Raw genomic sequence first — 15,488 nt, forward strand, 5'->3', positions numbered from 1 at the left:
ATTGTTTGTGGATGATACATATTTACTTGCCACAGTTTTAATCATAAAAGCACATTTTATCTTTGTGTTAATCAAAAATATTTTCAGAGCACCTAACTTCACTCAGCAGCTTTAAACTTATGGTAGAGATGTCAGATAGAGAAAAGTTCACATATTTTAAGACTATAAGTGTATTAAATAAACAAGATGAAAATCTCCTCCCAGGTAGGTGTAATTGTTTTTCATTTTTTCTCATTTATGATGCTAAGAGCAATAATACAAAATATGTATTTCTTACAAAAATTATTTTTTTATAAATTGTATTCTTTCTTTCATCCATTCATTTAAAAATGGTCCCAGAGTCCCAGACTCTAAGCCTTATCCTGGGAATGAAAGGATTTTATAGCTATTGGTATTCCTAATATTTATAGCTTGTTTTGTGTATAAAATCTTCCTGGACCTCTGCAAGCAAAACTGAATTCTCCTTATGTACATGCTATGACTTACCCACTCCCAATTCTGTATCTAATTTTTGTGATAAACCTTCCATTCCATATGGTGATTTAAATCCATCCTATCTGTTGCTATTACAGCCATCGATCCTCTTTGTTGCAGTCTCTGCAAAAGAATGTTCTCAGCATTCTGAATGAGAACTTAAATAGGTGGTATGAGATTCCTTACCAAATCATAAGTTCTGCTAAAAGCTAACAAAATGGTAAATCTCAGAAGTGCTTTCCACAATTATATGGTGCAAGGATCTATAAAATAGATCCTTGTTTCAAATCTCTCTAGCCAGCATGATACAGCAGCCTTTGTGAGTGAACTGCTCAGTGCCAGAGCAGTAATCCTACAGTACTGTTGCGTGGACTCCTAGCATATCTTAGAAAAGAATCTCTTTCTCTAGAACCATTAGACCTTACTGCCCTGACTTGATCTGAACTTGAGAAAATCCACCTGAATAGTTATTCACAAATTGCATTAACTGAACATTTTTCCCCTTTAGGTTGACCTATGAACTCTGAGCATTAAGTAATCAATTGTTTTTTGTTTGAGATATACTACCTAGACTTGACAAAATCAGCAGGCCTCTTTTTTTCCTTTCTAGTGTTATTACAATAACCTAGAATGCAATGTATTCATAAGGTTGTTCGCTTTTATTGACCAATGAATGTCAATTAGTTCTCTATATCAAAGTGTACTCAGATTTCAAACAGTCTCTGCTTATGTATATATGGAGTCTGCATTTTCCTGATTTAAAAATTATGTTAACATTTCTATGTAGACACATATATAATTTTAATTTTATTTTTTTAGTGCAATAACTACTTAATTCTGACCCACCTGGCATACTTCTCTCAGTCAAAAACACAATAATTGCCCAGGCCAGTGTGGCTCAGTTGGTTGGGCATCCTCCCATGCACCGAAAGGTTGCTGGTTAATTCCTGGTCAGGGCACATGCCCGGGTTTTGGGCTGGATCCCTGGTAAGGGGTGTGTAGGAAGCAGCAGGTTGATGTTCCACTCTCACATCTATGTTTCTCTCTCCCTTCTTCTCTCTCTAAAAATCGATTTAAAAATCTTAAAAAAAATAAAACACAGTAATTGGCCTACAACATTTTCCATATCTCTTGCTATATTACATATAGGGAAAAATGATTAAGGTAGGTATTTTAAGAGTTTAATTTTTAACTCTGATATATAGCAATTATAACTTTTGAGATTTTCTCCATATTTCTCAGAAATTCATATCTGTCAAACTCAACATTTAATCTTTAATATCTTGGGGCTATCTAATACTAGCATGTGTGCTAACTCTTTTTAGTTCTTCAGAGTTCGGTTTTATCCATTCCATCAAGTATTTTAAGAAGCTTGAAATACTTCCAGTATTGCTTATCTAAAGGGATTTGAAGAAAGACAATATTGGTAGGATTTTATTATATACCATCTGAAAGGAAAATTAATTTTGCCATAGGTCTCAAATGCAAGCAAGAACTCTATCATATAAAGAAGGCTTGTCTGAATAAATGAATTGAATTAAGATATGAGAAATATTCAAATATTTTATGCCAGAAGATGTACTTTTGTTTAAATGATTAAAATTTAACATCTACATTTTCTCCAATTCCATAGTCTAACAAATTTTCACTTTTTGTTTGTATATATATGAAATATTTCATATAACATCTTAATGAATATGATAAAATGACCTATATTATCTCAAGATTTGACAGAGTACATAGATTTAAATGAAGAATTACAAGGGATGACTTGGAGATGTGACAAGAGATCTATCACATACAATTGGAAATTATATTGCTTTTTTCATTCACTTTTACAGTCATTCTTACAGAGCCTGTTTTATGGGATATCTTACCCTTCCCATTTAATAATTTGATTCTATTGTACTATAAATAAAATATCAAAATATCCCTTAGAGTAATGGCTGGCAGAAAACTTGGACTATGAATGAGGCACATTTTCTTTTCATCATTTCTATGCACAAATACCCAACATCTGGCCAACATCAAAATATGTAGGTTCTGGCAGCTGGTATACCAAATGCAGTCAGAATTTTTTCTTAGCAGGTTCACTACATATGATCGGAGACACATGTTTGATATTATCTGGGAAAACAAAAACAATGAGTCAATGGCTTAAGTTCTACTTGACAATGAAAAGAAGTTTGGCTCCATAATTTGTTTTTGAGAAGAATATTTCACTCTGAGCATAACAGCTAAAAGTTCCATTATTAATGTAAATAAATGAGAGGGAAGAGGGGAGCCTTGATGATTGCCGTGGTAAAAAATTAAACAGCCCTGGGATTGTCGATCAGAGCTGGCTTCAGTAACTGGCTGGGAATGCAGACGTTTGATCCAGCATACGTTATTACCAGAAGTCATACCGACTGATGTCCTCCCCTATAAAGTATTTGTTCTCTAGGGAACTTCAGTTTTCCAATGCCACTTTTAAAACCTCATAGCGTTTTTGGAAAAGATTTTTGGAATAAATGCTACCTGGATTTCAGAGTAAACTCAAGACAGTTTCATTTGTCAAAGGCACACATTTCCCCTTCTTTAGCTAACATATAAATTTAAGTAATTTAGAAAACTTCTGCTGAAGGTAGGCCACATATGCACCTATGTGTTAATGTTGCAGGTCCCCAGGAAGCATGACTGACATTCCTGAGCATCAATTTTACTTAATGGTAATAGCACATTAATGTGATCCTCAGAACAATTTCCCACAACTGATTGGAAATCACCTTTATCTGCTAAAAAAATTTGAAAATAAATGAATAAAATTGTATTTTTTAATTCTTCCTGATTATTCTGATGTAAGATTTTAGTCATAATTCATAGTCAGGAATTCCCAAGAGGAAGATGTAGATCATCTTTGCAAATTCCTGTTTAGATTGTTTATAGATATGTTGCCAGTAATTGTCAGTTACTTATGTGACACACAGATGGCCTTAACATTAATTTTGTTACTCGTGTGTATACATATGAACACAGACACAGATACAAACACATACACACACAGAGACATACACAAATTAATCATTCCTACCACTTCAGAGTCAGGTACTTCTTCCTAAGTGTCATGCTGATTATGACATAGAATCCCACCTGCTTGCTTGTGGACCGAATTGTTAAACCAAACCCATTTCCCGAGTAGTCCCCAAAAGTAGAAAGAAAAAAAAATAAATGGATTGAAAATATAATCATTAGCAATTTCTATTTTTTATTTTCTGAAATTACACACTATAAAAAAGTGGTTTATCACAATTAAGTAATTTGAAAGATTATTTCCTCTTTTTCATAATTTTCAGTGAAATAACTTATTCTACATAAGAAGAAAAGTGAACTCTGGCTTTTCTAACTCATAACAAAAGAAACTGATGGAAAATAAAAATCTAACAATTCAAACCCATTCTTGGGTTGATAAAATAAAAATGAAGACCACACTGAATTATTTTACACCCATTATATTGAAAAGCAAAAGTCTGACAACAATAACAAATGCCAGAAAATATGCAAACGTATTTGGGAATGAGGCAAACATACAAATGCACATAATTTTGGAAAAGAAAGGTGACAAATGGGTAAGGGAGGCAGAGGATATTTACAAGATTTTAGTTTCCATGTTTAATGGTGGTTTCACAAGTGTTTGTTCTGTTACTAAAACAAACAAACAAAAAAACTAGTTAAGGTTTAAAAGAAGATCTCACTCATATGTGAAATTTAATGAACAAAATAAACTGATAAACAAAATACATCCAGAGATATAGAAGCATGGAACAGACTGATGAATTTCAGAGGGAAGGCACAGTTGTGGGGGAAGGGAAGAGATTAAGCAAAGAACTTATTAGGCACATATGCATAACCCATGGATAGAGACAATAGTGCAGTGAAGGCTTGGGAAGAGAATGAGGGGGGTCAATGGGGAAAAAAGGGGACATCTGCAATATTTTCAACAATAAAGATACATTTAAAAAATAAAAGGAGATTCATGAAAAGATGAGTTTGTTATTAAATCAAAAACTACATTTAAGCTAATTCTATGTACCTGAGGTAAAATAAATATATAAATAAATCAAGCTGTAGCTATGAGAAAATTTATACCATATTAATTAGAAGCAACTTATAAATATATGTTATGTCTTTTACCTCTATTTTATTTGGTTTGGTTTTCCTTTCTCTTAAAATTTCAATTACAAAGGAGCATAGGATAGGAAAATAATAGATTAAAATTCAGGAGAATTATTCTAGTCTCTACCTTAACAATTTCATTATCTTGTACTTCGTTCCTCTAGGCTTCTGTTTCATAATTTGGAAAATTAAGTGAATTTACTTATTTATGGATTTTTTAAATAAAAACATGTTAAATACTTTTTATGTGCCAGGTACTATTTAAAGGGTAGAAATATAGGGGTGTCTAAAATATACATCAAAATAACATTTACAACCTACTAGAAGAAAAAAATTATTCCTCAAAGCAAATATCCAACTAAATGTAACATTGTCACTGTGATCAGTGCTATGAAACAGAGACATATGTTGTTGGTGTTTATGGTGCTATAGGATCATAGCATATTGTTACTTAATGTGATCAGAAAGATAAGGAAAGGCTTTCAAGGAAGTGATGACCAAACTGAGATCTCAAGGATGATTACAAACATTACCTAAGGAAGGAGACAGAGAAGATGACTTCATGCAAAAGGACTAGCATAGGCACTATGGATGGAAAGGACTTGGCCTAGGCCAGCAGAAAGTAAGCTGATATGGCACTGAGTGAAAGGCAATGTAATGCAAATGAGGCTGAAGCTCAACATCGGGAACAGATGACTATCTAACTGCTATACTGTACTCCTGAAACTAATATAAAATAATATTGAATGGAAACTGTAATTGAAAAATAAAATTTTAAAAATTTATAAAAGAGGTCAGAACATTTTGTCTTAATTCCAAAAGCAATGGAGTTCTAGTCATGGTTTTAAACAGGAAGTTATTGTGCTCATATACACGCCTTAACAAGGGGTAAAGACTGGGGTTGGTCAAGGATGGGTGTAACATGGCAGAACATTTTCAGAGTACTACCAAGCAGTGAAGATGACAGAAGTAGAATAAAGGTAATGAAAATGAACATAAATTGATGAATTCTGTAGATGTGTTGAAAGCAATATCTAGGACTCAGTGCTGAATTAGATAATGCAACATCAAGGATAATGCCTCCATAAATTGGTACAACTGTATTGGAAAAGAATTTAGCCTTATCTTGTAATTGTGGTCCCATTCTTTGAGATATGGTAGGAAGGAAATGCATAAATTTTATCATGTACCTGTTGAGTTTGAAGTGTTAAAATTCTCCAAAAATGATTGGCTTTGAGGTGCGATGAAAAGGCGTACCCTAATATATAATTCTTATGGAAGTTTCAGTTTCCTAATTTCTATAAAAGTTACATTTCCAGCAAAGCATAGGAAAGGATATTAGGTTGGAAAACATAAGAGAACAAAGCTTCTTGAGTCTTCTAATTTCCTCTCAGGTTATGTCGTCCTCTTGATGATGATGGTTTTATAACTGCTTTAGGTGAAGTTGTGCCAAGTCATAGAATGTATTAAATAAGAGTTTCACAAGCTTCTTATATCACAACGCATGTCCCTCAGACTTAACTAGCAAGTTTTATGCACACTTTCTAACTCTGTACTGGTGCCAACGTACGCATTGCAATTATGTGCATATTTATGACCAGTCTGTGGGCTTACACAAGCAAAGAGCCTAGCATAGACTGAACACAACAGGCTTAGCCAGGGCCTATTATAGATGTCATTATGATATCCAGAGAAAGTTTTCAATAGGTAGCTTGGAGAAGTCAAGAGGTAGATATTTTAATCTTCTGAGCATAAATGGTAATTAAAGAAAGGGGCATAAAATTTATTTCAGAAAGAACATAGAGTGAGAAGAGAGCCAAATTAAATTATAACCCAAAGTATAAAATAAATATCAATGGGTCCATATTGGTATAAATAAACAATTTAATAAATAAATGAAAGGACAATAGACAAGTATTGGATGCAGAAGAATTCCAAATAATTTATGTAGGTACTCTCCCTCAAGAAAATGGAAAATAATTCCTCGCCCTATCTTTACAATGGAGAAAATTAAAACTACCTCAGCCAGGTAATTAAGGTTAGCATCATCAATGAAAATTCATATTAATAGTATGTATGCTTGATAGGATCTGATGAGAACAGCACTTTATCTCTGTGGTTTTATCACCCACAAAACCCACACCTTAGTTTAATTATGAGAAAAACATCAGAGAAATACCAATTTGGGGACGTTCTATAAAATATGTAGCCACATTCCTTAAAATGTCAAGATCATTAAAAACAAAGGAATGAATTAAAGTAGTCTCATGTTATCTGTAAGGTCATTCATATATATATATATTTTTTGCTTTGGTTGTTTAGTTTTTGATACATCTATTCCATTTCTCTTCTATCAACCAGGTTCCTTAGCTTAATTAAATTAAATATGCTAAAAAATGTTGCTGCCATCTAGCTTCTATATCTGCATAACCTTGTATCTCCTGAACCCACAGTTAACTGGTATCTTCCCTCTTATCTCTAAGTTCAAAAGCCTGAAACAGATAATGTACTCAACCAGCTTATCTTTGGTATTAGTTTTCTGATGTTATAAATTATTGACTCATCTATAAATGGTTTCCTCCTTCAGTTAGATCCTTGCCCTAGCTCCATTTAGCAGTGACCGATGGAGATGGGCAAACATTATTTGAGAAGAGGTATGCTTAGGGTTGGCATTCCCCAAAACACTTCTAACTGAAGTTGTGGTTAAAAGAACACAATACCTGAGAGTGCTGTGGTGAACAGTATAATGACCCCCAAAGATGTCTATGCTTTAATCTCTAGAACCCGTGAAATAATTTATGTTAGATGGCAAAGAAGTACTAACTTTTCAAATGCAATAAATTGTTAATTAGCTGATCTTAAAACAAGGAGATTATTTTGTATAATCTAAGTGGATCCTAAGTAATTAACCACAAGAGTTCTCCAAAATGGAAGAGGGAGGCAAAAGAAACAATGTTTGTGTGATTTGGTGCAAGAAAGACATAATGGGCTATTTTTGGCTTTGCAGATAGAAGGGACCCAGGAACCAGTGACTGTGGGCAGCCTCTAGAAGTTAGAAAATGAAAGAAAATGAATTCTCCTCTAGATCTTCCAGAAGGAAATGCAGCCCTGCTCACATCTTGATTTTAGCCCAGTGAGACCCATTTTGGACATCTGTCCTATAGATTGCAAGGAAATAAATTTGTGTTGTTTGAAGCCACTAAGTTTGTGGCAATTTATTGCAGCAACATGAGGAAATAAATGCAGTTGGTTTCAGGTGACATATGTATCTTAACCTTTACCCAAAGAGTACTTCAGCAGAGTCAGTGTATTTGTGGTAATTGTGGAAATACCTCTATTGACTACACTTGATTTGCTGATTTCTCATAAATATGTGGAGATCATTCATAAGTAGAAGATAAATGATCAGGAGAATTAATAATATAAAAGTGACCATCAACATCAGAGTCAAAAACTACCCCTCCACATAATAAAATACACGTGAAAGGTTCCCATAAGGTTTTTTTTTTTTTTTTTTTTTTTGAGGGGACACTGTCTGAATATCGAGGCAATGAGATCCATAGTTATTTATATCTTGCCAAGTCTATTGTCAGACATGGTCTAATTGTACTTGCCATAGTCAAATGCTTATGCTTTTAGCATAGTAGGTAATGCTATATAAAGTAGCTGAAGAAAGATACAAGAATATCAATTGCTAATGTGTGCAGGGTCAGTGAATAGTTAAGGCCCATAATTTAATTTTTTAAAAATCTTTAAAGCTAAATGATATTTGAAAACTGTTTGCTTTAATAAAGCCTCAACATTTTCTAAAGAAATCAGCATTCATGCACTTTATTTTAAAAAAGAACTTTCAAATAATTTCTTTTCCTGGTAAATGTTTTAAGAGAAAGGAATAAATGGGTAATAGTGGAATTTTGCTGTGCTTCAAACAACAAAAGTCTAAGTATGAAGAATGCTTCATGTCTGCAGCTGCATGACAACTAGAATTTACCCGCAGAGAAAAATTCTTCTTGTCCCTTCCTCTATCTCATCTGTGACTTCCAGGCCTCAAGAAGGGTTTTCTGACCAGGAGATCTACTAAATCCCATTTTCCCTTAATCACTGTATTTTACACATCACAGAACAAAAGGGTACTTCTTAACCAGCAGCCAAACTTAGGGGAGAAATGAAGTAATTTTGGGTCAGTGGCCAGCATCAATCTGGACTTGGGTAAGTAGCATTTGCCCCAATTACAGCTCTCTCTGCCAAACCTAGACTTTCCCAAATTATTTTAAAATGACTTAGATGTGACAAATGCACATGCTCTTGAGCCCAGACTTTGTCTTGGAAAAGAGGAGATAGCCTTCTGGAGAGCAAAGGAAAATAACATTGGTTGCTAATGCTAACTAGGAGTGCAAGAGCAGAAAGAGTACATTGTAGCCAATTTCTTAAAGCAAACATATGTATTTCCAAGCATTTGATAATCGTTTCTGGACTCTACCTCTAGAAATGGCCCATCAGCAAGAATGTTATGGAAAGGATGAAATGGGCCACCTGCCTACCTGTATTATCATCTCTAGAAGCAGAATTGTTCTCAAGGGGTCAGGTTAACATCTGTAGTTCTCAGAACCAGAAGCAAGTGGCTCAGCAGGAAGGGAAGCAGCAGATATCTCACATGGACAAGCCCATCAGCTTTTTAAAAAATAATTTCACTGGGACAGAATTCCTTAGGAAACCAAAAATGATTTATATTCCCTTTATATGTAAGCTATACCTATTGCTGATTTTTAATTCAATATCTAGTTAAAGGTAATCAGATTAATATTTAAATATTTTAAGTACTCAAGTGAATTAAAAATAATTAAATATTGAAAGAATACAGAATTTAAAGATTTAATTAAAAAATGCCAAGTATCTACATTAATGAATAAATACAGGGTGGGGCAAAAAAGTAGGCATGCAGTTGTTTATATGAAAAATAATACAATAATAATAATATAAGAATAAACTTTGGGTTTCACATACAACTGTAAGCCTACTTTTGCCCCACCCTGAAGTATAATGTATTTCAAAGCGATTGACATCTTGTGGTACTTTGTGTCAAACTGAGGGCCAAGCAACTTGATTTGGAGAAAAGCAATTTCCCCAGCTCAGCCACTGTGCAAGGCCAAGAGAGGAGCCCTTCTTGGCATTTTCTTCCTGTACCTCTCTGTGACTACCCATCACCCCTGGGGCATGATATGAGCAGTGACTACAGAGTATATCTATGGTTCTGACTCTCATCATACCTCTACCTGGCTTCCAGAACCATCACCCAGCACAGCCTTAGGAGAGAGAAAAGAGAAATAAATGCATTTTTTTATACTCTACGGTTTTGTCCCACCCATTTGTTCTCTCCTCAGTTCAAACATTTATTTTAATTAATTAAGATATACTGAATTCAATTTGAATTTAATTTAATGAATATTCAGTTACTGCTTTCTGTATAATGAGGAAAAGTAAGTTATATACTACAGTAAGAGTCGATACTTGGTGACAAGCATAAGAGAATGGTGATTTAAAATTTTTCTTTCTGTTCTTATAGAAAAATAAAGCTATGTAAGCAACTGGCAGTTAATTCAAAACTGTATTTGTTTGAGGGTAAGTGCTATAGAGTAGACCCTAGCCTCTTATTTCAATTTGCTATAACAGAATATAAAGGCAATGTAATAAATCTCCTATGACAAATCTCAAATAACGAAGTGTTTATGCATCATAACATAAGGTTGCACACTCACCATCTCCAAAAACATCTCAAACACCCAACTTGTGTTTAAGGTACACCACGTCATGTTCTTTTCCCAACCTTTTTCTACTCTGTCTTCTCCATCTTCATCACCAGTCACACAGCACAGTCTTAGGAGAGAGAAAAGAGAAATAAATGCATTTTTTTTACATCCTCCGGTTTTGTCCTGCCCATTTGTTCTCTCCTCAGTTCAAACATTACTCACTCATGCTAGCACTTAGAATATTTTTATTTTCTCCCGCCCCTTAATTTCTGTACATAAAATTGCTCAATTCATCTTATCAAATCAGTTCTTGAAATGACGCAGAATACCACCTCTTTCTCCATTCTCACAGTCCTGGATTATTTTTAGCCTAGACTACCAAAGTACACTTTCCTTATTTAGGTTTTCCCATTCTCAGCCATGCAAAGCAGCTAGAATTTTCTTTCTATATGCAGATTTGACCATACCATACTCATGATGAAAACTATTCAATGATTATTCATTACCTGTAAAAGAAAGTGCAATTTGGAGGCCAAAAGTATATTCCTAGTCTTTGATCTTTTAATTTTTCACTTCCATATTTCCATGTACCAGTCATGCTAAATTATTTGCTCTACCTTAAATATCCATTTCAGGATTCCCAGATTGTTCATTCAGCTATCCTTTTTTTTTTTTTTTTTTTTTTTTTAAATATGTCTTTATTGATTTCAGAGAGAGGAAAGGAGGGGGAGAGAGAGACAGAAACATCAATGATGAGAGAGTCATTGATCGAGCCCACAACCGGGGCTTGTGCCCTGGCAGAGAATCAAACCCCAATCGCCTGGATCCTAGGCTGACACTCAACTGCTGAGCCACGCCCGGCCAGGCCACGCAGCTATCCTTTATCTCGGCTCTCTTATTCCTTTTCCATCTGAAAAAATTAAATGCCCAAGCTACGTAAAAGTAGAATTGTCTTACATTTGGATTATCACCCTCTCCTGGTGAGTTCTGGTCTATGTCTACTCTCTCAGCATGATCATTAATAGCACTTCCTTCTACTCTCAGTCCTGGTTGCCTGGATGATTCCCTTAACCAAAAGTCACCTTCTTTCTAAAACTTTTCTTTAATTATCTAGGAGCAAGTAGTTATAATTGGAACACTAAATATTTCTACATGGTATATGTCACATAGTAGTATAATAAGTTATATACCTAAATACCCTGATTCTATATTCTATCATAGTAGGAATAACAGCTAATATTTAATGTGTGTATAGTGTGTGTTAGACACGTTTCCAAACTCCTTATGAATAAAATTTCATTTATACTTTACAATAATCCTGAAAAGAAGGCACTCTGCTTGTCTTGATTTTGCAGATGGAGAAACTGAGGTGAAGTTTAAGTAACTAGGTCAAAGTCACGTACCTGATATGGGTAAGAGGCAGTGCTGTCAGGTAAACCAAAGAAATGGTTTCAAAGTTTACACTCCTATGATGTGCAATATACAGACTTGTGTTTCTATCACTTTAGACCAAGTACCCAAGAGACTCATGATAAATACCTTGGTAGGTGAATGATTTTTAAAGAACAGAGAAATGTCATTTCAAATGATCTAGTTAAGTAAATTCATACAACCTTAAATGATTGATTGTGTCAAAATATAATCCACCTCTGATTTTTTATTTTAAAAAATATCTGTAGCCTGGCTGGCATGGCTCAGCAGTTGAGCATCGACCTAAGATCCAGGAGACTGAGGTTCGATTCCTGGTCGGGGCATATGCCTGGGTTGTGGGCTCTATCCCCAGTGAGGGGCATTCAGGAGGTGGCCAATCAATGACTCTTTCATCAATGATGTTTCTATCTCTCTCCCTCTCCCTTCCTCTCTCTGAAGTCAATAAAGACATATTTTTTAAAAATAAAAAATGTCTGCAATATTGTTATGTTAATTCTCTTCTCCCTTCTGCCCCAACAGCAAGAACAGTAAATAACTACTATTGAAACTATTCTAATTATGTAAAGTACTATTTGAAAGTTACAACTAGCTTTTTACCTTTTCTAAACTTAGAGCTCTTTTTTGTTGGTTTTTATGTTCACTAATTAATTTGCTTATTTTAATAACAGTAGTAGAGGAGAAAACAAAATTTCCAAATTGTATGCTTTCTAGGATGTGAAGTGATTCCTGAGACTGACATCATTAGTGGAAAGTAAATGACTATAATTCCCTAAGGGAGTATTTGACCTTCTACTTGGGAGAGAACGTGCCTCAACAGTTGGTGAATTCTTGAAGAGTTAAGCAAAAAATGTGACAATTCTTTATTTCTAATATAATTAAATTTTCATGTTAAGATTAAAGAAAGAGAGATAAAAATATGAACACTCTGTTATTAAATGCAGTTATCGGTAATAGAAGAGATTTAAGAAAATGAGAAAAATTGTATGCACTTAAGAACAATCATAATAAAACCTACCAATCTACAATCCTCCCTCTCAAACTTGAGTCTGATTCCCTAATGATTTGTGTGTCTATATTCACACATACATGCACACACACACATACCCTGACACACACTCACCCTCCCCACCAACACACATGCACATGCACATGCACATGCACACACGTATCCGTATCAAGTTTTCTTTGGATCACACTACAGGAAAAAGAAACTGATATACTTTGAATAATAGGCAAGACTGTCTTTAAGCAGACAGGATCCTCAGATCAATTAAACAAAATGAGCTTTATGAGAAAAAATTAAGCGGACTCCTTCCTGGATTATTTTTCTAAAAGAAATTTCCCTTCTAATTGATGCCTTGAAGCTTGTTGCTGCAAATTGAAGTTTATGTCAAATATTTGGCAGTGCTTCAAGGGAAATGATTTGGTTCACCTCGATTCTCTAATTGAGACATTTAAGAGGGCTTTGCTTCTTTTTTTTAACCTGGGAGTGTTGTGATGTCTACATGGGATTTTTCAACTTGGGTTCTCATTTCTTTTCTTGCTGAGTGCTAAATTGTTTTTTAGTCTATCTGGCAATCTGTTATTTTTTTCTTCCCCACACCATGTTCAGTATTTGTCCTTGAAGAGTTGTCAACTGCAAAACACAAAGAAATGGTGCATCCAATTAAAGTGAGGCAAAATATAACTGTCAAATAAAAGCCATTAACCCCCTGAGTACCATAATTTTCGGTATACCTGACAGGTCTCTTCTCAGTTTTCCTTCAGCTCTAGTAATTCCCAATTCCCTTTCTTTCTTTTAAAGATACTGCTTATGGGACAGTTTTATAGTCTATAATACGTAATGTCTATAAAATTTTGTCAAATCATAATCCAAGGGTAAGGAGCGTATTTACAAGAAATGCTTTCTGAATGGATAAATAATTTATTTGGAAGAACAACAGTTAATCCTTATATTTTACACTTTGACTTTATTTTCATTCATTCTCTTATTCACTTACCACATATACTTATTTTCTACTACCTTCTAGGACCCTGCTTATCCACTGGAGAGACAACATTGAATAAGACAGGAAAGGTGACTGCCCTTATGAGTTTACAACCCAGCGAGACAGACAAGCAACTGGTAGACTGTGACTTACCTACCGTCGTTACAAGTCGCAGGAAAAGCAGGGTAGAGGGATATGAGAACGAGTGGCCCTGAGAGCGCCTGGCCCCACTCCGGAGCAGGGAGAGAAAGGCTTCAGGCAGGTGCCTTCTCTGCGGGGCTGCAGGTGTGTGAGGCTGAGGAGGAAACAGGAGGGTGGACGAGGCTGACCCTGAGGAGCGGGACGGTGACCGTGAGGGCCAGGGGAGACACAGCTAAGGTTACGGAGGGCTCCCGGAGCATCAGTTTCGGTGGTTACAGCTATGAGTTAAAGACAACACTCGTGTAATTGGTTTTAAAAATAAGGAAATAAATTACCTATTATGCTGTGTGGTCCAAAAGGAGGGAGCTCCAGGTATGTTAAGATCTTCAGTGACCCGGCCTTTTTTTGCCTGGGACGCCGTCTCAGCGTGGCCAGCTGGCCCTCTGCTAGCTCCACTTACGGTTGCAAAATGGCAGCAGGAATTAGAACTAGAAATGACAATATTCAGAATATGACGCTTTATCTGTCTCATTTCTCTTTTTAAGAGAGAAGTATCCTTTTTAAGATGCCCCAAGCTGACTTCCTCTGTTTCTTTTATTAGGCAGAATCTGGGCATAGTGTCTATTTATAAGTGAAGCACTAAGAAGTGGAGTGGAATTGACCAGTGATGGATGAGATTAGGGATGGAAATTAGCAAGTCAAACTCCATGACCACTTCAGATATCCTGAAGTATCTGTATGCCACTTTAATGAAGAGATTGAAAGCTCTAGGTAAATATCTTCTTAAAGGAGGCTTACTAGTCAAAACATATTTGCAATTTAAAAATCAACTCAGCCTAATCATTTCATAGTAATTCTTATTAACATATCTGTTACTTAAATTAGTAAACATAAGACTTGAGAATATTATAGTAGTCCATGTGTTTTTCTATTTAAGTTTATTCATGCATAGCACTTTAAATCTGAAGAAAAAGTGGGCAGATGATGTTGAAATGATACATTCTGTCTTCGTTGCCATTCACTGTGACAATAAACAATAGATCACATTGTTTCTATCAACATGAGAAATTGATCATAGAGTAAATTGAAAAAAGGAGAAAATTTAAAATATCAAAAGGGAAATCTTTGTACTGACTGTACTCAACTACCTTTTTATTACACTATTCATAGTATAACTATAATAATAGTTACTCTTCATTGAAAGATAAATACCTGGTGCCTGTTAGACATTTAGCACCTTAATTCTCATAACATCATATTAATTCCCATAATCTTGGGTTCAGAAATTTATATACAGCTAGACATTGAGAGAGGCAGGCAATATCCACATTTATTTGTCCTACTCTAAAGCCATTGCTCTTATTACATAAATATTCTGCCTAGCATTATGTCTTGACCCTGGGAATTCCCCTAGAAATCAGAATATGGTTTTAACAATCAATGGGCTTTTGGAAATCTCATTAAGAATTTCCACCTAAAATTCACCTGTCAATAAAAAACTTTAAATGTTTACATATCTGCCTTTCATCAATAGCGCCCTAATTAAAGTAGATTT

Source organism: Miniopterus natalensis, chromosome 5 (genome assembly GCF_054644295.1).
Source record: "Miniopterus natalensis isolate mMinNat1 chromosome 5, mMinNat1.hap1, whole genome shotgun sequence".
NCBI lineage: Eukaryota > Metazoa > Chordata > Mammalia > Chiroptera > Miniopteridae > Miniopterus > Miniopterus natalensis.